General features: G+C 34.2%; 1 long non-coding RNA gene across 1 annotated transcript in view; it reads right to left on the bottom strand.

Moving 5' to 3' along the window:
- Positions 1-26,706, bottom strand: part of LOC116631673 — a 69,700-nt gene that overhangs the window by 6,999 nt on the left and 35,995 nt on the right. The window contains exons 2-4 of the long non-coding RNA XR_004299236.1: positions 20,532-21,050; positions 14,504-14,598; positions 6,811-6,878 (exon numbers count right to left, since the gene is read on the bottom strand). This is a non-coding gene — a long non-coding RNA (uncharacterized LOC116631673). The remainder of the gene's footprint in view (positions 1-6,810; positions 6,879-14,503; positions 14,599-20,531; positions 21,051-26,706) is intronic.

Consider the following 26,706-nt stretch of genomic DNA (forward strand, 5'->3'; position numbering starts at 1 on the left):
GAGAGGGAGGAGGGTCAGAGGGAGAAGCAGACTCCCTGCTGAGCAGGGAGCCCGATGCGGGACTCGATCCCGGGACTCCAGGATCATGACCTGAGCCGAAGGCAGTCGCTCAACCAACTGAGCCACCCAGGCGCCCCTAAAAAGTCTCTTTTAAGAGACATGACAACCCAATACAGTATGTGGATCTTTCTGAAATAATCAGGAATTTTAAGAGAAACTAAATGTTATTACAGTAGGGGATTATTATTCATTTTGTTATTATAAGTATGAATGGCTATATATTTAAAAAAAAAAGAATCCCTATAAGTTAGAGAAGCATAGGAAGTATTATGAGTGGACAAAAACCGATCAGGCATGTGCTGTGGGGCCACCAGGTAAATAGCAAGTGGAATAAAATTACTTATCATGCTTTTAATAAATTGTTTTCCAGTTCTTTCTTCTCCTAAGTTATATATTCCCACCTGGTCTCTGAATCTTCACTGAAGCTACTGCTGGAGGCTAAAATACTCACTAATCCCCTTCCCATTTATCCCTACTTTAGAGGACAACTTAAGTGTACCCTCTCCAGTGCATTCTTACTTCAGCCTTTCTGGCTGATACTGAATTGCACATTTATAAGAACTTTTGAATAGAGAAAATTATTCTCAGTATTGAGTACGGTGCTGAGCAAATAACTGGCTTAATTATTTCATATCTATCATCCATTCAACCGGACCACCTATGTACCAATGCTTCCTGGTAGGCTCACACCATTTCTCTACTCTTATATCTTAGTCCACTACAAACATTATAGTGCCTCCATTCTTTAAACTGTGCTTTCAAGTTTGCTGGCTAAAAGAAAAGCCACATTCCTAAACTAGATATGGAATGAGCCCTACTGGCTAGATGCAGAACCAAACAAAGAGAGCTATTAAAAAAAAAATTAGAGAACAGTACCATTCAGTTCTTGCCTTTATTTTTATCAAAGTCTTAGTTCCAAGTGTGGTGGTTTATATTCTGGCCTGTGGGCTCTTAATTATCTTTACTAGCTTTTGATACATATCAACTTTTTATTTTTATGATCTTCTAAGAAAAAAATAGTCATTTCAAAGGTGAGACAATAAATGTTTTGCTTAAGAAGTCAACTTGAAGATGAATCTGAGTAAATGGAAATCTTTAAATACCTTAGTTTTCTTATTAGGTAACAGATTTAATAAAAATTTAAAATACAATAAAAAAGATACAAATTTTATATAAATTAATGGTTTCTCCCCTCATTTCCTCATAAATGATTTGTTACTCTAATTCTGGTTCCATTAACATTTTTGTTTAGGCATATTTATTTATAAGATTTATTTATTTGAGAGAGCGAGAATGAGAGAGAGAGAGAGTACATGAGAGGGGGGAGGGTCAGAGGGAGAAGCAGGCTCCTCGCTGAGCAGGGAGCCTGATGCAGGACTCGATCCCAGGACTCCGGGATCATGACCTGGGCCGAAGGCAGTCGCTTAACCAACTGAGCCACCCAGGCGCCCAGGCATATTTACTTTCTTAATGCTGCTGTAATTTCAGTTCATCTAGTTTACATAAGGCATTACTGCATTTAACAAAAACATTAGAAAATTCTAGGTATGTCTCCTAAGCTCTAAAATCATCCTGAGTGCAAAAGAATATACTAGTCAATTTCTGCATTTCCAATTATATCAATATAATAAACAGCAGAAATAATTTACTGAGGCAACAACGATACAGAACAGTGAATCTGAATCTGGAAGACCCAAGATGGAATCCTGGCTCTATCCTTTATGAATCCTTATCTTGGGTAAGTTATTTCAGTACATGGAGCCTCGAGTTTCCTTTTTGTAAAATGGGTTATTAATGCCCAGTTCATAGCCCTGTTAAGACTGTACAAATTTAAACTTTTATGAGCACATCTAGTAGTGGATAGGTGTTTAATAAATGACTGCTGAATCTAACTTTATAGGTTTTGAAATATACTTTGGGCAAATAGGGTTTCAGCAGACTGTGATTCAACATGAACCAACAGTGCTGATGACAAAGAGAAAGTTAGTGGAATCAAGCAGGCTGCATTAACAGATCTCATTCATAAGAGAAAGACTGTATTGTGTACCTCAAACCACACAGAGTACACTCAGTTCTGTACAGAGTATTTTTAAAGGAATACTGAAAAAATGTAGTGGATCTAAAAGTGGAATATCCAGGATACTACTGATCTAGAATTCATACTATGAGAACCAGTGAAGGACTTAGGTATGTTCAGTCTAGAGAAAAGACAGAAAAACTATTTTTAGAAGACCTATCTAGGGCCAAAGGATGAAATTATATACTGAACTGAAATCTCTCTTATAAGAATTTTATTTTTTATCAATTATTATAACTGACATAATTTATACCATTAAAGAAAAAGCTTATCTATTACGGTTCTAATTCTAAAACTCTGAGGGTTAAAATAAAATCAGTATAGATCAATTAAAAAATTGACTTTTAGGGGCTTCTAGGTGGCTCAGTCAGGTAAGCAGCTGACTCTTGGTTTCGGCTCAGGTCAGGATCTCAGGGTTGTGAGATCGAGCCCCGCATGGGCCTCTGCGCTCAGTGGGGAGTCTGCTTAAGATGCTCTCCCTTCCCCTCTGCGTGCTCTCTCTCTCAAATAAATAAATAATATTTAAAAGAACTGACTTTTAGAAAATTTCAGTGTTATTTTACTAAGCTGTCTTATTAAGGATTTGGAGGACAATCTGCATTTAAGTTCTGACAAGAGGGCATTAAATACAAGGGGCATAAAGAAATAACTTGAGACAATTTAAAGAAAATGAAACTGAAAAAAATTTTAAGAAATTTATCTATTGGATATAACAGAAAGCATGAAACTGATAGTCTAGACAAAAAAGTCAGGTGTGACTGCTGACAACTTGACATATATCTATTTCAATTCTGCATTCAATTTATTCCTGTTTTATATGGAAATCACTTTGAAAACTCAATTTCAGACAAAAAGATAGTGGCAAAGGACAAGACTGCATTGAATAGTCTAGGGATGTTACCTATTGTATTCATGCTTAGAACCTGAAATCCCTATTACAGCAGAATTTATTGTATTTGTATGTTTATTTCCTATTTTAATTAAGGCCTGTGCTATTAAATTTTGCCTTGTTTTCATTTTCCTAAGAAAACATCAAAAGTAACTTCATAAATAAGAAATTCCCTATTATTATTCTTTGAATCATCCATCTTGAACTGAGAAGTTGTTCAGGGTAGGAAAATAATGACTCCAACTCCTTTCTATAATTTTGGCACTAAAATTCAAATTTTATGCCTACAATTTTGTTGAGAGCAGAAACACAGCCTTGCACAGACAGAAGATCAGGTTTAATAATTTAAATTATTCTGTTAAACACATATATGTCAAACATTAAGACTTTAAGGATAGGAACAACTGGCATTTGATTAAACACTAACTCTCAGAAAGAGTAGTTATTTGAACAATGACTGAAAAATGGCTGTGGCACATTGTAAATTTTCTCTATGTTCATAAACCATAGAATATACCCCTTTAAGAGCTTAGATTTGATATATTTACCTAAATTAATATCAATTGGTCATTTCGTAAATTTGCAAACCTTCTTTACCACCAAATGCTGACAGTACCTAGCACCCTTAAAATTTTTTTGATTGTAAACATTGCTTACTACTAATCCAAGTGCCAAAAGAGCAATTTGTTCTTTTTATCTCCTTTGGCACAAATCTTTCTCCCAGAAACATTCACATTATAAAATTATTCAAGATAATTAAAATTTCCTCATGAGTGCCACAGGTAGACAGCATTTTACATAAGAGTAATTTTCAATCACAAATATGTTAAAAATAGAATATTCAGCTATATTTAGTGACTCATACCAAAAGCATTACATTTTCATTGAAAACAACAGATTTTATATCATCTGCCATTATTAATTACTTATTGCCCTACTCATTACAACATTCTGATTTTTTTTGTAGTACTTTTAGACAGCCCCATATTTATATTATTTTTTTTTTTAAAAGATTTTATTTACTTGAGAGAGAGAACATGGGGGAGGGGGCACTCTGGGGCCCTTGATCCCAGGGCTCTGGGATCATGATCCTGGGATCCTGACCTGAGCTGAAGGCAGATGCTTAACTGACTGAGCCACCCAGGTGCTCCTACATTATTTATAATTCAAGAACTGACACTATTTTCTAATATAGTATGATTACATTTCTAAAAACTTATCTGGATAGTCCAATGTGAGAAATAATTTTTTGTCATTTCTATTTATTAGGCTAGTTCTTGATAGTAGGCAAATAATAAGTCTCCTGAATTACAAGGTAACTTATTTCCATGACCTTTTTTTATAGGACTAACAATGACAGCCCTGAATGAATTTTCTGCTTTATCTTCTGTTTCTTATTTAGAAAGTCAGTGTCTTAAAATTTTTGTTGTTGTAGATTAAAAAGAAGCAATGATCTTAACTGCTGACAGTGCATCTAAAGGTGTTATTTCATTTAGCACCAAATGATATATCTAGTTATTTTAAGTTTATATAACAGAAATACATAATTTAAGTACCTAAAACTGCAACATAAAAAAACCAAAAACACCGCTCAAAGAAAAAGTGGGAAAGAAAGGAAATATGATGATTTCTGAATGTTTAATGTTAAGTAACAAATATATAAAAATGAACCCAATATATAAAAACGAACCGAAAACACTGCTATTATTTAATTCTGACAGCATCAAATATATGAAACACCAATATTCTACAACTTCTGGAATACCCACATTCCAGAAGTGGGGAACAGCTTAAAAAATATCCCTTTCTTAAAGAAAGAATGGCATTAAACAAACATAAGAGAATGACAGAAGAGGGGATATACACACATAATCATAATCATAATCACTATCATTATGTACCTATTTTTCTGGGTACTGTTTAATTGGAAAATCACCATTTTAATAACTCAGATTAAAGAGAACTCCAGACATACTACCTAGAACAGACAACAGAAAGCATTCCAATTATAAAATATAGCAAATGAACCTATCTTTAAAAGATGCTGGACATTATCCAAGAAAGGCTGTTTGCTTAGAAGTTTATAAAGGAGATGAAATAAGATTAGGAATGTGATGTTATCTATGCTTATAAATCTGTTAGGAGTGAAATGATACCTATTTCTTTTTGAAAAGTTGACTGCTCCCCGGTCCACAGTAGGAGTGCAATATCAATCAAAAAGATTTCTTTTTCTAAGAGTTAAGCTGAAGTAAAACTGAGCTGGCTTCCAAGGGACCAATTAAGGAACTTATGCCGGGGCTATATGGGATTCTTTGGGGATTTGTAAATGTTTCCATTCTAGTTTTCCAGAGACAAAAAACTAAAAAGGAAAAAATTAAAGAAGTGACCTGTGGTTTTTGACTACTACTCTTCAAACTGGCTCATTAATAAAAGTTTTCAATATTTAATTGATTTCTACCCTAAAAACTATTTACTGAGTTCAGTGGCTGATCTTCTATGATAAGGTCAGTCCTCAACACATATACATTATTTACCAAGTCACTAATGCAATGGTATTAGATGAGGTAAGAGGAGAATCTGATGCACTAGTTTTCACTTAAATGGGGCCATCCTTCAACATCAAGGACAGAAAACAGATGCACTTGAGTTTCTTTTATTTAGAGATATACAATTAGCTCAAGGAATAGACAGAAATGAATCTTTTTGGTAACTGATATCCGGAAAATAGTTATCATCTTGCATAGTTATGATGACCTTGATTTGAGAGTTTTTCTACGGGTATGACATTAATTTCAGCTAACCTGTAAGAGTTTTTCCCTTAGAATTTTTAAGTTTCTCGGGGCACCTGGATAGATCAGTGGTGGTTAAGCGTCTGGCCTTCTGCTCAGGTCGTGACCTCAGGGTCCTGGGATCGAGCCCCACATTGGGCTCCCTGCTCAGCAGGGAGTCTGCTTCTCCCTCTGCTCATGCTCGCTCTCTCTCACTCTCTAATAAATAAATAAAAAGTCTTAAAAAATAGAATTTATAAGTTTCTCAAAAGTTATATCAATCAGGGTAAAAATGTTTCTTATTCACAGAAAGGTGTGCATGTGCATATATCAAAGGAAGGAAAAGTGATTGCCTTCCTGGTTTTTCCTACCTTCTGAAGTTTAAAAGTTAAATTTTAAGTATCTCACAAAAAAGTCTGCAGTGCAATCTAGTGAAATGCAAAAATAAATAAAAAAACTATTTTTCAAGTGAAGAAAATACTTCCAATTTATAAAACCATAAAATAACTGTAAGTCTGATTAATGATGATAATAAAAAAGATAGTTATGTATAAATTCATTTGAAGGAAAAGTGTTTAAAATTGTGATTCTCAGATTTAGAGATGATAGGGCCTGGCTGTAAAATACTTCTCAAAATTGAAACTTACCCAAAGCAATGGCATCATTCTCGCTCTAAACTGGATTAAATTAATATCAAACTTCAATGTGTAGGAGGTAAGGGGAGGTCAGAAAGTTGTCAATCTAGGGGTGCCTGGTTGGCTCAGTTGATTAAGTGTCCGACTCTTGATTTCGGCTCAGGTCATGAGATCAAGTCTTGCATCAGACTGAGCATGGGAGCCTGCTTAAGATTCTCTCTCTCCCTCTGCCCCCCCACACCCCCGCTCGCTCTAAAAAAAAATGTTGTCAATCTAGGATAGTAGGAAAAATTTCAGAAATAAAGCAAAACCTGTAACCAAACACTTTTTATAGCAATGACCGAGGTTAATACTAAATATTAACTGAGAGTTAATACTTACAAGGTAAGAATTGCTGGGCTAAGTAGGGGGACTGTTTTATTATGGTCTTCATTTTATCATTATTAAACCTAGGAAAAAAATAAGAGTGAAGACTTTAAAAATTTGATCACATTATTTAAATTAGAAAAATTTCAACTGGGGTTGATAATCACAGTTTTCTGATATAGCACAATCACAGATTATAAACACCCAGTAGCATTTGTATATTTTAGTCTGGAGTGTTATCATTAGTTTTTTAAATTCACTTTTCTATTACTATTACCTTCTCAAAATTTAAAAGTCAAATATGTATGTGCAAATAAAACTCATACTTCAGTGTCTAATTTGGAACACACTGAGTTTCTAGAGGACATCATATAATTGCAGATATTTTAAGATAAATTCAAGATCATACCTCAAGATTGACCAGTCTCTCTCTCATGCACATAAATACACACATGTACACAACTGCAGTCTAAAAATCCATATATTGCCCAAGAATTCTACTGTAATAACAGTATAAATACAGAGCTTAAGTTAGAGTTTCAAATGCTTAAAGAAATGTCTGAAAATAATGTTATGATCTATACCCATAACAAAAGAAAATACTATTATGAAATTGCGTGAAAAATGGAATGGTAGTGATAAGAAAAATTGTTTCCAAGGTTGTCCTTTATTTACAAGAGTAGGAAGTATTAAAAGCCAGTATGCAGGGGCACCTGGGTGGCTCAGTCTTTAAGTGTCTGCCTTTGGCTCAGGTCATGATCCCCGACTCCTGGGATCGAGCCCCTCATCGGGCTGTCTGCTCAGCGGGAAGCCTGGTTCTCCCTCTCCCACTCCGCCTGCTTGTGTTCCCTCTCTCGCTGTCTCTCTCTCTCTCTCTCTATGTCAAATAAATAAATATTAAAAAAAAAAAAGCTAGTATGCAAAGAAAGGAAACATTACAGCTTATCTTTAAAAATGAAAAAATTTAAAAATATCCTAACTTAAACTGGTTAGAATGTTTACTTTCTGTAGGCCATGACTGTAAGTTGTAGTTCTTACACCAACTAATGCTTAAGCATTTAATACAGAATAGAGTAAGTAGAATAAACTCATCGATGCTTTTAATGGAACATTCTAAGTACACATCTTATTGTAGAATATCTTCACCAAAATAAAGACAGCACATTTTTTGATATATTTGAAAAAATATTTCAAATCCATGGAAAAAAATCAAGACAATACCAAAATGAATCCCCATATCCTACCCCTGGCCCTCTGACTGAATTCTAATATTCTGCCATGCTTATTTTATGTGTCTTTTTTAAGAAAAAAGACAATACATATAGTTGAGTCCTTTTTGTACCATACCCTGATCCCATTCTCCTCTTAACATAAAATCACAACCTTGAATTTGGTATTTATTTCCTATGCATGCTTTTACACCACTACTATTGTAAATTTAAAACATTTATCATTGTTTTCAAGCTGTATTTAAATGTTATATCATATACACACTTTATATAAATGTTATTATACAATATATAACCTTTTGCGCTTGTTTTTGTTTGCTGAAGACATTCATTCATGATCATACACAGAGCTCTCACTTTAATAGCAGTATAATAAAGTTTATCATATGACTATGCCACAATTTGGCATTCTCCTGTTGCTTAATGTTTACAGTGCTTTTGATATTTTCCTATTAAAAATAAAAGTAAACAAGACTTTGCCATACATGTCTCAGCTTTTTTAGAACATCTAGGAATGGAATTGTTGGGTTCAAGCCTATGTATATTCAATTTTACTCAGATAATGTCAGATGCTCCCACAAGGAGCATATGAAAAGTTCATTTTCTCCAATATTTGAAAGTACATTTAAGAAAAATAGCTACTATCTAAAGGAATATTTTCAAAATTCTTAAGTGATCAAATCCTTCTGTTTTTATCAAGTGTAGGTCTAACATAGGTATACTAAATGTTCTAAACAAAAGAGACTAAAATTTGCCCCAAGGTACTTGCACAAAAATAAACCTCTCATGATACAGATTTTCCTCATATGATTGAGGAAATACCAAGACTTAATCTAGAACTACTGTGGTAGAAATGATAAGATTCAGAATTAGTTACTGAGCTTAGATCCACAATGACCAAAGAGGGCAGGGATGGGGGGAGCAGAAAATATAAATGGTTTATTACTGTGAAGAATCCTCCCCCATTTCATTCTGGGCAGTGCTCCTCACATGTGGTGCTTCTAAAAAAACTCAGTTGGAGCTTGTAAAAAATACAAATTCCTGAGTCCCGGGGCTCCAGAGAATCTGATTCAGCAGGTCTGGTAAAATGCTTTATTCTAAGTTATTCTGGTACAGGTGGTCCATAGACACTTAATGTAGTAATTCATAGTAAAAACAAGGTGTTTTAAATATAAAGGATTTTGTAACTCACTTTTTAATTAAGAGCAGGCAGCTAATTAAAATGTTATCTGTTAAATGACAACATAAATTACATCAAACATCCTAGTATTAGCAAAAAAAAAAAAAAGTAATTTCAATTTATGGTTGAATATGTTTGACTTCACATTAGACCAGGTTTTAGGCTCATTTATTATTTCAGATAACTAAACACATACAACAAAGCCTGTTTTGATAGTATTAGGAGGAAATTCATATTCTGAGTTTGCTGTTATTGGTAATGGAAAACATTAAGAGTGGGAATGATTAGTTGTGATTTTAATGAAGGTGACCAAGGAAAAACAATGATTACCTTTTTAAAAGAATGCTACTGCAAATGTCAAGACTTTAAAATGGGACATTAGACTTATAAATTAAAATAAAATGTCATTTGTAGTTTCCTGCCTAGAATGCTACAAATGAAATCAGAACTATGAGAACAGCAATCTAATATTCACTTCCCTGTAACTACAACCTATTGTAATTTTATTTAGATACATAAGATGAGAAAAATGCACAGATATTTAGGTTATGCAAATGCGTGCAGATTCAAGTTGTAAAAATAAAAAAAACACAACCCTTTTGTATCATTTGATATTACAAAGCCCTATTTCCAAAAGATTTAGAATAATCTGAACTTCCAGATATAAAGTTCAGATATACAACATTATTTTAATAGTCAGAAAAAGTAAAGACTTAATGAGTTTCCAGCTGCAGCCTGCTTTGTCTTTAAGTACAACACTAAGCAGCATGGGGTATTCTTTTTTAGTTATAGTGAAATCAACAAGAATTTGGACTTGTTTAGACTGGGCTATAAAACAAAGATAATACAGGCTCAGAATATGGCTCCAAAGTGAAAGAAACACTGCTGTGTGGCCATAGTCAACTTTTCTTTTCTTACTCTAACACCTAACTTGTGTTCTCAGTAACTAATAATTTTTTTCAATCTATCACCTTAAAAGTAAAAAACATGAAACATACCATGCATACTTCCAGAAGCAAGATGGTTTTCCATTCAAACAGATGGAATTAACTGATTAAAAATTAAATGAACTAAAATCACAGAGTAAATAATAGAAAATAATACAAAGTCTAAGAACTATAAGCAACTACTGTTTTCTTTATGCAGCTTTGGGAAGAAAGTACCTTTTTGTCAAAGAATGTATTCATTATACTATATATGGGTTATAATGACAGTTGGGCCCTTCCTACCTGGTCTGTAAAAGCTGGTGGGTGCAGGCTCCTTTGGCTACCATTATTGCATATTGATGCTATTCTGTACAACAGCTGACAAGCAGTAGCAATCTCCCAGCCCCTGCACCCAGCTGTAAGGGACAAGAACAAGGGCTGTGGTGATACTTGTTTATTCATTGTTGTTGCTACTGCTGCTAAAGCAGCAAGCTAAGAAAAGCATATGCAACTGACACAGAAGACAAAATGGTTCTAGTCCAACCTACCTAGCAGGTCGGCTTTCATCACTATATGATAAAATTTTCTAAGGAGAAATTTTTTCTTTAAAGTAGGATGGGAAGAGAAGAAAAGACAAAATTAGCGTTTTGATCAGAAAGGGAATCTATAATGTATCTAAGGAAAAAAATTAATGACACATGTAATGATCTTCAGCTCCTAATTTAGATTTAGATTTAAATTAAAACTCTTCTTAGAAGAGTTTTCACCAGGTTTGGCATGAATTCATAAATTCGTATTATCTTTCCTATCCATTCTACTGGAAAATAAGTACCTAAACTTTAACCAAGAAATGAAATTATATTTTGCTTATAAAATGTTCCAGGCTCCCAAGTTCCACATATCTAATCATCACCATATGTTTGACATCAGACCCTATTAACAAAGAAATAAGATTTAGCCCATAAAAATTTTTTAACAAAAACTCCAACTATTAAAAAAATTCCCACATGTAATTTATCTACTTTAAATGTGTACTACAAAGCTAAAAACTTAGTAAGTACATAAGATCAATGATGAGTAACATAGAAATATTTATTCTGCCAAATTAAATTTAAATGGAATGCTATTTATGGACTTATAACTTCAATTTTAAATGCAATCCTTATCTCTTAATACCTTAAGCAATTTTTGATTCTGAAAAATATTTAAAAAGTCAGAAAAATTAGGACATCTATAAATTATTTTTTAAAATGCTAGAATTGGCTTATAAGTCTAAATAAGATCTAGTCAAGAAGGCTAGATTTAGGATTTATTGAAATAAAAGTATAAAATACAGTAATATCAAAAATTCAGATCAAAATATTTTGAAAAAAAAGGGGAAAAAACCAATCTTTTATTTTTATCAAAACTGCAAAAACAATTGTTCTCCTTAAAAGCAGTCCAAAAACAAATAATGCTAATAAAAGAAATAATTCTGAGGATCACAGGATAACAAAATTACTACTTTGATTATGAAAGCCATAGAATGAAAAAAAACTGACAGCAAATATCAAAAAAGGATTTTTAAAAATTAAGACATTTACAAAACAGTAATAAATTAATAAACTATTAACCAGTGGATTAATCAGTCTTAGGAACTACATTTGAAATATGCTACAAGTTTCTCTTCCAAGTGACTCTAATCATGAAACAAGAAAGTAAAACTAAGTCAAATCATATATGTTAATGAAATATCAAGTGTGGTTTGTGGTGCTAAGGACTGAATTTCTACTTCAAAATATTTACTGAAAAATTTAAATTATCTCATTAATTAATGCCTTTTGAAGATGCTTAGAAAATAAAATTCTGAAAAGAAAAAAACAGATTAAGTATATATTTTATTTGTTGGTCAAGAAACAACACAAAATACACACAAAATTGCTTTGAACATTTAAAAAAATTTTTAAGAAAGTTAATTGTCTATTCTTTAATGAATCCTCAGCAACATTACAAAATTTCAATAAAGGAAGCTGTTACAGCTAAGAAATTGCTTAAAATATGTTGTCCTTATAAACTAGAATTATACATCAATGACAAATAATGAATAATTTCAAGTCCCTTCACATGTAGGCATGTTAAATTACTTCTATTCTAGTTTATCCAAAATATTCTTTCCCCCTAAGAAAATCTATTTCAACAAAACAGGAATACTGACAGTACAACTGTATTTTAGGAACAATTAAGAATTTTTCCTGAAAATGAATGTTATTTAACCCGGAAAGTCCATTTAACCAAAAATATAAATATTGCACAAATAAGAAGTCTATCATTGAAAAAAAAAATAACACAGTAAATCCTTTCCTCCAAATCTTGACATAATAAACTACTTATCAAGGCTTAGTTAGATATAATCAGGTTTGCAAATTTAAGTAGAAAATGTCCTTTAAGGGGTAGTTAAAGGCTAGCCAGTCACACATAGCAGTAAAAGCCTTTATTAACCTGTCTTCTAAAATAACACATACTACTAATTAGGTTAAAGTTTCTTACCCTGTAAAAGCTGACCAAATACAAGAAAACTATTAATATCTGCATCAAGTCTCTTAGATGTTAAATTATTTAGGAAACTAAAAATCTGGAAGTTTATAAGCCAGTGTACAGCTACAGAGGCATGATTTTATGATGCTAAATACTTGTGTTCAAGCAGTAAGTTTTGACAACTTCAAAGATCAAAAATCATAAACACTCTAAATTAGAAACAACTCTGTGGATTTATGTCTTTATTTAAAATATGAACTCAAAAGCTATCTCTCTTTCTTCATTTAACAGTAGGCTGGTGTGTAAAAGATATCTGGATTGAAAGTGATAAACTGAATCTAGTTTTTTTTTTTTCCAGACACTCAGAAACCATATTTTTCACTTTTCATCTTAACGTTGTCTAATCTGAAAATCAATGGTTAAATTAGAGGGGGAAAGTTGTATTCATTTTCATCCTATTCAAACTAAGCTGCTTTTTCACAACATTCTCCAATCTAAGTTATGAAGACGTTCTATAACTTATATTTATCTCAAACAGTATAGTGACACTTTACAGTATGACACCAATACTTGAAACTTCACCCTTACATTAAACTGAATTTCTATTAAATTTTAATATTTTATTTAACATTAACTGTTAATGGATTCACATTCTTGGATTATCTAATATCTAATAATAAATATCAAATATTAGTTTTTTAATATTTTGATATATATCTCAATGTTCAAACACACATTGGAGAATTTGTTTGAAAAAAACTGAACGTTGTTTAAAGATACAAGCAGTTCTATGACCACAATTACACTTCACTCTTAAGACTAAATTACATTTTTCTTAGGAAAACAAATCTTTATCTCCTGTATCTTAAGTATATAAAGTAAATATTTTTAGGTGAAAAAAATTTAAAGAAAAAATTATAGTATGCTTTATTTTAGTAGACCTCACTTTAGCAAATAGTTTTTTTAAAAAAAACATTATGGTTAATACTTTATCATGTGACTAATATTTTTACCATGGAAAAATTAATCAATACTTAGTAATATTGTTCAATAAATTCATTTACATTATACCAGATCGCTATTTAGCAATCAAAATTTTTATTAGGTGAGTATCTGAAACTTTCAACTAAAACTATAAAAATCAAAGAAAATAAATATACTAGAAATGAGTATCTGAAACTTTCAACTAAAACTATAAAAATCAAAGAAAATAAATATACTAGAAAAGTGGCTCTTATGATAAAGTATTTTGGAGGTAAAAATAAGTTACTGGAAGTTTTGGCATTCTACATTTTTAGAGTTTGCAATTTTTGATATGAATAATTTAAATATTTTACTCAGAGTACCTATGAGTAAGATACTAGTTTCTGCTTTAGAAAGTGGGTTTTTCAGTTTCAACCAAAATGCCACTTTTGGTTAGGATGGTATTTGGAATACTCTAAATTCTCTTAAAATAGTCTCATTAATCTTATCTTATAGGCTCTACCTATCACTATACCTCTCAAAGAGCCAAGCACCAAATTCTATTTTAAATCTTCCATTTTAAGACGAAAAGTCCACTATTTAATTCTTCTATATATATAACAGTGTAATAACCTTAAGAAAAATCACTATATATACTTATTTTTAGAATAAATTCAGTTGGAATTGGACCTAATAAAACATGATGAGAATATCAATTATATCTAAAAATCTGCAGTTTTAATAAGCAAGAGAAGTCCACCTTGGCCACTTCACAGATTTCTATTAATAATAAATCTTTATTGATTTTAGCTCACTTAAAAGTTCTAGTTTTACTGTCTAGTTCAATTATATTGCAAAGATATAAAATAGTATGCTTTTAAAATTCATTAGTATACCTTAATCTCCTATCATGTTCCAATGCATTATGTGAGTGTTCAATCAAAGAAGTTAGGTTGTTCTCCAGAATTGGCTCTCTCCTAAAGGTCAAAACCTGCAATAAAAATGTCATGTATTATAGCATGAAGACACTCAACAGATTTCCGCCTCCTGTAGTTCCACAGCTGATCCCTGAACACTGAGGTAAAATCTTCAAAATGACCCCAATCTTGCCTGTGTTCAAAGAAAACCTAACTTGAAAATAATGTTTTTAAGTAGAAATAACTTGATTAGAAACACCTGTGATATGCTTTATCATCTGAAGCCTCTTCAAACAAATCAGATTAATATGTTTCTGCTTTCATTTCTCTTTAGGGCATTCATTTTCAAAGTTGTGGTGTGTCTGTGTGTGTGTAGGTAAGTGTTGGAGGACTGTTAAAGGGGACTCCATAAGGAGTATATCAGAAATATAGTTTGTGCTTCTAAAACTCATAAAATCCACAGTTAAAAAGACTATTCAAAGGACAGAGATAGATTTTTAACTACCTTTCTCCCCAAATCATCAAACATTTTGATGACAGAAATTACCATTATTCTTAAGTTTTGTCTTTTGCCTTGCCCGAGTGAACAAATTATACAGATATTTCCAAATATTTTAAGACATTACAGTTCTAACAGAACAAAATTTACAATTAACTTTTAAACAAAATATTTATAAGTAACAAGTGGATGACTATTGGGCCAATGGTTTTTTACTATTTCCAAACAGACGTGGTGTAATCAAGTGTATACAAGTGGCTTCTTCATTTGTTTCACCTGAATCTTAATGATTTAGTGGCAATCAACTATCTAAAATTATAAAGTTAAATTACCAAAGGCTTATAACATACTATATGTTAACCATAATGCTCAGTTTTCCACTTTTATTTAAGAATAGCTTAGGAAAAGAAATGAAAACCAAAAACCTTTAATCCTCTGCTGCCAAATATTTGATTGTTTAATGACAAAAACCACACATATGTAACTCACAAACACCAATCCAAATACCATGACACTTTGAAAAATTAAAATCATTTCTTCATAGTCTTCCTCAAAAGACACAAAGTTTTCTGTATTTGAGCACTCTGAAAATTAAGGTATTGTAACTTTAAAAATCACAGAAGGGTAACAGTAGAAACCAGTATGTACTCCATGCCAAATGTTAAGTTTTTAAATAGTAGGAAAACAACAAATACTAGATAATAAAGAACAAAAGAGGTTCGGATATAAGACAAATATTAAACCAAATGTGTAAGAAATAAAGATGTAAAAAACCCCCAAAATAGTATAATTCGATGTCAAATCTATTACAAAATACAGTTTATTATTTATACTTAGAATCCAGTGCAAAGTCTTTCCAGTGCAAAGATTTCTTAGTGAAACAAGACAGGAATAAACCAAAGTATATTAAACTTCTCATAATTTGATAAAAAATGTTAAGAATAAAATTCATATATATATATTTAATATCAATTTCAATATTTGAAACTTGTCTTTGTAAAAGGAGATCCTAAAAGGAGGCAGACAAGAAGGGGGAAAAAGGCAAAAGAAAATCATTTCCCTATAAGAAAGCAATATTTATATGAAGGCTTTACAATTATTTGTATATGCAAACAAGTATGTAAACATGTATTAGTAATGTGATATTCTAAAACTGATGTTACTCTTATAATATTAAGACAATCACGACTTTAAAGTTCTAATACTATCACTTGTAAAAACTTAAAGCAAAAATGGCTTAATCTAATTTTCTTCACTTATTTGAAAGAAAGTGGTGGTTATTACTATTTCCTTTGGTCTCAAAGAGATTTGGGGCTACCAAATTTCAGCAAGTCATAGTTTGAGCCTAATTACATGCCAAAATTAGTTGCCTGGACAAAGTGTTTCTAAGTTTGTTGAATAAAAATTAATAATAGGAAGAAATAAAACTACATGTAAATGAATTCTCTAGTATGACAATTCTAAGAAGTGTTTTCTAGTTATAAGACCAATAATGTTTCTTCCAAACAAGGGTTAAAAAAAAAAATCAGTGTGGGAATTATTAAGCTTCACTAAACAAAAGGAAAAAAGACAAGAGCAAATTTTAGGCCACTAATTTTTTTAAATGAGATAAATTTTTATAGAATTAACTTCCAAATTGTGTGTCTTATTGATTTAATTGGAGAAAACTTATGTATGTAGAAGAAATATCTAATACAGTCTCTGGGCATTTATTTCTTCTTTTTGTAAACCAAATTAACTGAACACTATCAATATTTCTGGATGGAAGTATATTGTGACATTCTGAATAGTTACTGCATACCAATAAACAGAAATGTGTATTTATACACATATTCACAAAACAAAAACCAAACAAAAATGTAGTACACAAAGCATGATGAAACAGGGGATCCAGAATACGAAAGCTATTTTGAAATTTTCATCCTTAGTTCCAGTTCTTGGTAACGTTAAAAGTGATATTAATCTGATTACAAAAAATGCGGTTTTACATGCAAACACCTGAGGCTACATTTTGTAAATGTACAACTAAGAGAAGTTAACAGCACTAAAACAAAGTCTAAAACTGCACTTTTATTTGAGGTTTTAAAAATACTATGAAAGGCAAACAAATAAAAATCAATGCTACCAGGAAGACTAGCACCTTACCTTCTCTAGTTCCCTCTCCCTCACATTATATAAACACAGCTTTTAAAAAGAGTAGAGCTACTGTAGCAACACCTTTCCTCACCATTGTTTTCCAGTGATATGACTTTTATAGTCCTCACAATAGAAAATGAATTATAATTATCAATTTCCACAGAGTAATATGGATAATACACATAATAAAATACATCTGTTGGATCTCACGCCTACATGGCCACAAATCTAAAAACCCAAATCTTCCTCTTATCTACCATCACATAAAAGGGAAAATATTTTGAATGCTGTGGATTTTATTTAGGTGCTAGTGCATTCTCAGGCTTTAAGTGCAGTATTTTAAATAAAGGAATCTTTCACTTTTTTAAAAAATGGCTTATTAAACAAAACAATCCTTCACCATCACCCCTCAAAACAAACAAAAAACCCCATAAACCAAAGTACTAAAAAAGTATGGTTAAATTTAACCAGCCTGGTGGAATTTAAAGCCTTCCCCCACCCCACCCTCAAAACTCTACAAGTCACATAATAATTTGAATGAAAATTAAAACACAAAACCCCAAATAACAGTAAAAAAGCAAAACCCACTAGATCTGGTATCATAGGTAAAATTACATTTACAATAGAAATGGGGTCTCCTACAACTTCATTAAGTCAAATTTTATAGAGAGGATAATTAGCACCTTTCATGAAATTTTCATGAGATGATTCAAAATAAACAGCTTTGAAAAAAGGTAATGAACAAAGATTCTGTAATTGCAATTCCTGTTATAAAGGCAATACAAAATAGTATGATTTATAAATTCAGCTATTCCACTCAATATAAATTATATTTATAGCCCTACAGAGATTTATAAAAGTCGTGGGATCTTTTGAGTATTTTCTAACAATGCATATTTGATCTAATGTGAGAATATAAACTGTAAGTTTCAAAATTTCAACCGCTATTCATAAAAGAACATTAATTTCTATTAAATAAAAAAAAATCTTTAAAAAAGCATCTACAGCTATCTTATTTATCACTGAGTTTACCGATTTTCTTTGAAAACCACACCCGCCTTTTATCAAGATGCAATTAAACGGAATGACAAGCTTGGTAATAAACAGAAATATATTGACGGCTGTCTCAAGCAACATTAAACAAAAATCAACTGAAAACCAACCAAGTAAGACACAACACACCGACACTGTTTTATGCAATATATTTCTTCACAGTGAATTTATCAAAGGAATGAAATCATACATAGGCACCTGTGCATACTTACCTGTTGTACTGTATAATTAAGCAACGTAAATTTCTTGTAAATTAAGTTTTAAGTCCACAGCAATGGCTGAATTAGCAAAACCCATGTATTTTAAGTTAGATGTGAAAAAAAATTTAAATACACCAATTTTTATGGGCAATGTGGAGAAGCTCATTCCTAAGGAAATTAAAGTTTCTTTTCATCAAAATAAAAGAAACAATTCTCCCGTAATCTGCATCGAATATGTAGCTTAAGCTGAAAAATTTTTGTTAAAGAAATAAAAAAGCTAGATCGTACAGTTTTTAACCAAAAGAGAACAGGAGCAAATACATAAAAGTCTTGCAATTTCAGCCAGCAGAATTACATTTTTTAAGAAAACTGCCTCCTCAGTTTTACTTTTAATATACATTTCAGAACCATTCAAAAGTCCTTTATGGAAGAAAAAAATATTAAATCCCAGCTTCCCCCCTCCCAATCCCCGTCTTAACGTTTCCTATTTCCGCGGTTCTCTAAAAGTAAAATTTTTCGGAAAGTCGAGAATTGTAATCTAGTGTTCAACATTCAAACCCCCTCCAGTCCCGCTCTCTTCCAGCCAATCAGGGGGGGTAACAAGTCCGGTGTTTTGGGAACTCCGTTAGATAAAATTTGAAAAACATCACATTGCGCTCCCCTATTCTCCTCGGGGATAGATTCTAAATGAGGGCGGGTCCTCTAGTCTTTATAGAAATAAGAAATCGATCAATCGTTACATCAATTCCAGGAGGAAAAACTCTTTAGGCAGGTGGTCCTAAAGAGTGTGAGACTGCGGTTCCCAGAAAGCGTTATTCCTCTTTGCGAACAATTGAAAAGCTGCTGCAAAACCCATCTCCTGCACATTCGCAACCCAAAGCCGCGCACCCCACACGCAAAACACCACACCAGTAAAGGGTTAATCAGTGGTGCCTTCAGCGCCGAAAAAGGCACAAAACCTAATATATCTCTAATGAGGAATTTTTACAAAGGCCATTATTTATAAAGTACTACTTAAAGTTAAAGCCGTCACTGGCCCAAATCATTCAAGAGTTGTCGACTAAGAATTGGTAGAAACTATGAGGATAAAAAATCACTAAAGGGAAAGACAAATAACAGCCCTCTTCCCTCCGCCTCAGAGTCAAGAGAGTTCTCGAGAAAAGGTGGGGATTGCAAAATTACCGTTAAGTTGTCCGGGCTAAGACTTTTCGGGAGGAAAACATCAATAGTTTCACAGATTGCTTTTATCCTTGCGACATGTTTCAAAGACTGGAGAAGGAAAAAGTCTTCTAAGAAAAGTGCAACTGGGTGAAGGAAATTGCAAGCTCGAAACCCTGTCTCCCCCCGGCCCCTCCCCGAAAAAAACAACACCGTGAGAGCAAATGACAAAAATCCCGAGCAAAAAGCGAAAGTCCAGCATCTTTCCTAGGAGCCCGCTAAAACCTCAAAAGTCTGCCCCTGCCCTATCTCACCCAAATTGGAAAAGCCAGACACCATCAGGGTTATCCCTGCCGGGACCGAGGAGCGCAGAGCCGGAGAGCTACGTTGTGAAACTCACATTCCTAGGGCACCTCACGCTTCAGCATCAAGCACAATATACAGTGCTGGGTCCCGCGGACGGTAAGTCCGCACGACGGACTGGAGGCACCCGCCACTCCGGGTTAATTTTCTGCCGACCTTAAGTTTCATGTCACGAGAAGACGGCAGTCAGCGGGCCGGGAAAACTGCGATAAAAGACGGCTCGGTTCGGCAAATGGGGGAGGGGACGCTCGTCCCCCTTCTCCTGTCAAGGGGCCCGCGGCCTGCGGAGCCCCGCCGCGCCCCGGGCGGGGGGTCCGGCTGACAGATCCGCTGGGCGGCGGCTGCTCCGCCGCAGCCCGTCCGCGTCCCGCTCAAACTGCAACTCCCCTCCCCCCACGCCCCCGTCTCTCCGCGCTCCCGCCACATTCCGCCCGCCGCCGCCCACTCCCAGACACCCAATTACCCCCAACCCCATCTCCTCGCATTTTTAGCCATTAAAATGAGGGCGGACCCAGTGCCCACTCCCTGCACCCCCATCGCCTGACGGTCCCACCGCTGCCACCTCCCAGGTCCCGCTATTACTTCTTCAGGTTCTTACCGTCTGCGCCAACCCTGGCGAAGCCCCACGGACTGCCCTTTGCTCGAAGTAATTTTTGGCGATTTTTTTAGTGATTTTTCAGCGGAGTCCTAGTAGCGCTATAATCTCGGACAGGTTATCCCCTCTCTCCCACTAGATTGATGAGATCAGGCATCACTCGAAAATGGCGCCGAAAGCGCTGAGGCTCCTCATTCAAATTCGTTAGAGCCAACCCCGCCGCCCCGGGGCATGCCGGGAACGCGGGCTGCCTCCACAGCTGTCAATACCGCCTCCGAACCCTTCTCCAGCTTTCCCGACACTTCTGCTCATGCGCAAACTCCTACCACAACCTCCGCGCCTTGAACATGCGCAGAACCGTCGCTGTTCGCCGCTCTCACTTCGTTTCCTCAGTCTCACTCCTCCGACCTCCTTTCTTGCGCGTGCGTGCAGCTCCTTTGCTCAGCCGCGGACGTGGAGGAACCGTGCGACTGTGGGCCCGGGGGTCCATAGATGACATGTCAGTCGATAGGTATTATTCTACTGTTCGAGGAAAACAAATAAGGTGCAGCTTAGACGAAAAGAAAAGCGTTTTATTGCCAGTGTCTAAACTCCTAACAACGAATGTGTCTCTAAGACCTTGTGTGTGGATACACGTGTGCTTAAAAACAGCCCCGCCTGTGTGTATAGCACTTGCTGTGTGTCAACGCTTTACAGGAGCTATTGCACTTAAGCCTCAGAACAACTTTATGAGGTAGGTACTATTACTATTATCGGTTTGCAGACCAGGAAAGCAAGGTTCAGAGACTTCTAAGTAATTTGCCTTAGGAGACACAGGTAGCAAGCACGTGGATGAGTCCGCATCTGTCAGATTCTGGAACATGGGCCATTCTCTATCTTACTGTGCGATGCAACCTGAGCACACACAGGAGGCGTGGTTTCCCCTGCTCAACAATTGTGTGTGTGTGTGTGTGTGTGTGTGTGTGTGGTGTGTGCGGTGTATGCGTTCGCGCGCGTCTGCAGTTAAGGATTACTTAAGTGCGTTGGAGCTCTTCTTCCCGGTTCTAGGCTGCCTGTTACGAAGGCGCTTTCATCCAGTCCAGTTTCTCTCACTGTCTCACTTGTTCTTAAATGTTCTGCTCTGTTTTGGAGAGATGAATGGGCAATCTTTGGCCATCACTTAGTGTGTGTGTGTGTGTGTGTGTGTCTTTTAAGGGTGGTAAGGGAACCGAAACTACCAAAGACGGGTTTCCATTGTGCGACACATTAATAATAGTAGCTAGATATCACGTACTGACTGTAGTCTCGTTGGGTACAGTGCTAAATAAACGCCTTACGGATTGATGATGTTTGCTGCTCACAACAGCCCTATTAAGAAGGTATTATCGTCATTTTACACATAAGGACATCCGAGACTCAGATTAAGAAATTTGCCCCTAAATCTTAAAACTAGTAAGTATAAGCACAAGACCTAGGCAAATCTGTGCTCACCTTCAAAAACTGGACGCTAAGATAGGACAATAAATGATGATAAAGTTGTCAGTATTTTAACACCTTCCTTAAAAACCTCTTTTAATCATTCATATGCTTGGGAGAGTTATCCTACCCGCCACCAGTCTAGTTAAGATGAAAATGAAAACAAAACCGCTGCCATTGATTCTAAATTATTACATTTTAAGATTATTTTTGGTTACTTTTTTCCTGATCCCAAGTTATAATACATTTTCTAAAGAATCCAACAATTTAAAATCTGGGGTATTGCTACATTTTTTCCCAGTTTTTGTTGCAAAACAGCTTGTGATGGACATAACTGTAGGAGTATACAAAAACACATCATTGTGAGGGTTAAAGAAGGCGATGGATATTGAAAGTGCCTGACGTACTAAGAAGTAAGGAAATGGGAGAAGGCTAGCATGATTTGCATTACTGAGGTAGAATTAGAAAAGAAATGGATTTTAATAATTTGAGATCATCAAGAAGTAACATTGCAGAGTAGTGTTTGTCTTACATCTCTATGGTTCTTTTGTGCACTGGTTAAGTGTGTGGACTCTGGAACCAAACTGCCTGCATTTGGATCTCGGCTCTGTTACTAACTAGCTTTGTGACCCTGTGTGAGTTACTTTTTCTCACTTTGCTCTTTTGTTATCTCACTGGGTTGTAAGGATGTAAATGAGCTAATATAGTAAAGACATTTGAACAGTGTTTGGTATATTAGTAAATGTTAGCTATTGTGAGTCATTAACACTGATCTTTTTAAAACAACTTCTTGTGTTTTAAAAAGTTTTAAGTTAACACCATTAGCAGTTAAGCATTTGGGTTCAAAAGTCCCTTAAAATGATAAATCAGCCTGACAAATTATTTTCACCAAATATGAGTAATGGTTTCTGCCAGATGAATAAGGATGTTAATTTAAGTCTTATAATTTCAAAAAAATATGCATATGGAAATGGAATAGTTTTATTGCTTTTTCTAATTATTAAAATTAAGGGGGGAGGGGAAAATCAGGCCAGTCTAAAATAGAAAGTAAAATATAAAGTAAAAACTATCCAAATTTCTATCATCCAGAGATAAATACATATTCTTTGTTCTTTAAAAATGTATCTGTGGTGAGAACCAGCTAGTGGTAATCTGAATAAGTCGTATATTTGGGGAACTTATTTGCACAATTGTACTTGAACTTCATGAACTGGTAAATTTTTGATCTAGTCCTCTTTTAGATATATTCTGTCAAGAGAATTCTAAAGTGATGATGTTGTTGGTAAATAACATTTACTGAGTTCCTACTATGTGTCAGTTAGGCCTGTATATGCATTTTCCCCTTGAATCCTCATAGTAACTCTTGAGGTTGGTGTAATCTCCATTTTGCACAGACTAAAGTTTATATGGAGGTCACTTTTAGAAGAGTTAAGTCCTGTTTTATTTAAAATACTATTCAATAAACCAAAACCCTTTATAAATCTTCTCGATTCACCAAAATGGGAGAAAACAAAATCGAGTAACATGGTTCCCACGCCTGAACAAAAAGCCCAATTGGAAAAAATGTTTTGAAAACCAAGAAGTTTATGTTTGACCACAAGGGGGTGCAAATAATTGAGCTGAATTTTAAAGGGGGAAAAAGTGCTTTTTACTTCAGATTATCAAATTCACAGGTAAAAACTAGTAATACCTTCTCCAAACTTTAATACTCCACATAGTTATGTACTTTATGAAAAAAAGAAATCAATTATTTAGGTACTCAATTAGGGCAGAAGTTTTCAGCTTTCTTTCATCTTCAACATGGTGAAGAATTCATCAGCCCTACCCCCACTCCTTTCCACCCAGCCCATTTGTGTCTCTGCATACTCTACTTGTCATAACAGTACAACTGAAGTCATAATTTAAAATCTGAGGTTTTACTTGGAAACTGGAATGCAATCACCAGTAAACGAATGGTAAATATGGGTAGTGTGGAGAACAGAGGTTTTGTAATTTCAATGCTTTCTTTCCCTCCTGCTGTTTCTAACGAGTAAGCTACAACTGATGGAATGTTGGCTTCAACATATTAACTTATTTAGATAAAATGTGAAAGCTATAGGTCTGTTCATCTTTTACAAAAGAATGAAGACTCTTGAAAACATTTTGAACAGTAACTTGAAAACTTAGTATACACTGGAGAATGTTTTAAAGACAATTTGCTTAGATGGGTTTTAAAGTAACTTTTATTTTCTTGTTGGTCTTGTTTCTCCAAGGTGGACTTAATTCTTAAAAAATCTTTTTACTTAGAAATAATTTAAAATTGGCTTAGTCGGTTAAGAGTCCCATTCATGATTTTGGCTCAGGTCATGATCTCATGGGTCCTGGGATCCAGCGGGGAGTCTACTTGAGATGCTCTCCTTTTGCCCCTCCCCCCACACTTGCCCAGGCTCTCTCTCTCAAATAAATAAATCTTTACAAAAGGAAACAATTTAAAATTTACAAAAAATTGCAAAAATATAAATAGTTCAAAGAACATCCTTATCATTTGCTTGCTCTTGTGCAAGGTCTCTCTCTCACCACATACATGTATACTTAAATACATTTTTTTCTGAACTATTTGAGGTTAAGTTACATACATTTTGGCCTTTCACCCATGAATATTTAAGAGTGTATTTCCTATCAATTCATAAATTTACATTGAAATAATACTTCAATCTACCACCATATTCCAGTTTTGTAGCTTGATCCTTATTAGCATTTACCCCTCCAGTATAGGAGCCAGTCTGGGGTCAGGTAATACATTTAGATGTCATGACTCTTTAGCTTCCTTTACTTTGGGATATTTCCAGCCTTTACCTTTTATGACCTGGACATTTTTAAAGAATTTTTAAAGAATATAGCTTTTCACTCCACTGCATTTTTTTTTTTAAGATTTATTTATTTGAGAGAGAGAGGGAGCACCTGAGTGGGAGGAGCGGCACGAGGGAGAGGGAGAGAAGCAGACTCCCCGCTGAGCACGGAGCCCAAGGCTGATGATCTCACAACCCTGAGACCATGACCTGAGCTGGATTAACTGTGGGAGCCACCCGGGCACCCCTCCACCACTCTTTTTAATAAAACGTTCCTTATTTTGTTTTTGTCTGATGTTTCCTCATGATTAAATTGGGGTTATATATATTCTCAACTGGACTATTACACAGGTGATAGATGTGTCCTTTGTAGGGTATCACTTCTGGAAGCACATGCTCCATCTCTCCCTCCTTGGTGACATTAGTTTTGATCACGTGGTCCATATGTGGACCAAATTTTCCATTGTATAGTTACTGTTTTTTTTTCTTCCTGGCAATTAAAAAGCAAATTGTGGGGAAACATTTGAAGATATATCCTGCTCATCATCAGAATTCCCATTTAAATTTAGCATCAATTATTGCTGATATAATATTGCCATTACGGTTGCAAAATGATTCAACAAATCTAGTACTCTCTCCACATCTACCAAGTCAGTCCATAGCATTCTACTGTGAACAAAGAGCCCTTTCTTCTCTATTATCTGCATTAACTTATGAATTCCTGTTTTTCCACTCTGTATTTGCTTTGTTTTCTTGAGTTCTAGCTATATTTAGATATGTATATTTTGTACACTTTTTTAAAATGAATCACTTGAAGGTAAGTTGTTATGTCACGACCTTTCACCTCTAAATATTTAAGTCTATATTTAATTATTTTGGTATTTAAATTGTCCCAGATTAAGCTAGTGGGAGCACTTTTAGTCTGGGTACTATGTTTTTGTGATATGCCTGCATCTTTTTTTTTTTGAGCACTTCCTTACTTTCTGGTATAATAAGATGTTCCATGTTCATCTTATCCTTCTGTGTCCCAGCCCTGGAATTAGCCTTTTCTCTAAGGAGCCCTGTTTCCTGTTAGTACAGAATGGTATTAGAGACCAAGGCTAGGTATGCTCTTGCTAATGAAGTGTTTCTGCTTCTTGGATCTTTCATAAGACTGAACTAGGAAATATATACATACATACAGAATATTTATATACACAAACAAAAATATACATACATACAAATGTGCATACACTTATATATATATGTTAATGATATGGGCTTAATTTTAAATTATCTTCATTATAATTATAATTGACAAGATACCATAGCAACATTTGTAAAGTTCTTAATAAAGGCAACAAGATCACAATCCACACAAACCACTTATACAATTTTCATGTTTCCTTTTAGTCAATATCTATACATATAATTTTAAAGGGTCATAGTGTGAAATCAGTTTTGTCTTTTTCCACTTAACATGTCATTAGCATCTGTGAGTTACTATGTCATTTTATAATCTTCATTCTAAATTGCTCTGCTACATGTCATTTAGCAGATTCTACCATTCTTCTATTGTTGGACATTTAGGTTGTTTCCAATATTTTGCTATTATAAATAATTCTGAAGTGAACATTTTTATGCATATGCCTTTTCTAATTGACCTTCTTATTTATTTGCTTATTTATTGGAAGATTTCCCAGAAGTGGGAATACCAGTTCCCATAGGTAGGTATGTTTTAATGGGTTTGATATGTTTTGGCACACACATTTAATCAAACAATTACCAAAGCCCAAACCAGGGTTGGATATATAGAGATGAAAAATATGTAGTCCCTACTAGGAAGAAACTGAAAGTCTAATGGAAGATAGATAAATTCTCTAAAAATGACAATTAGAGAAATAATAGACAAAGAG

The sequence above is a fragment of the Phoca vitulina genome, unplaced genomic scaffold, assembly GCF_004348235.1.
Source record: "Phoca vitulina isolate PV1807 unplaced genomic scaffold, GSC_HSeal_1.0 scaffold5, whole genome shotgun sequence".
NCBI lineage: Eukaryota > Metazoa > Chordata > Mammalia > Carnivora > Phocidae > Phoca > Phoca vitulina.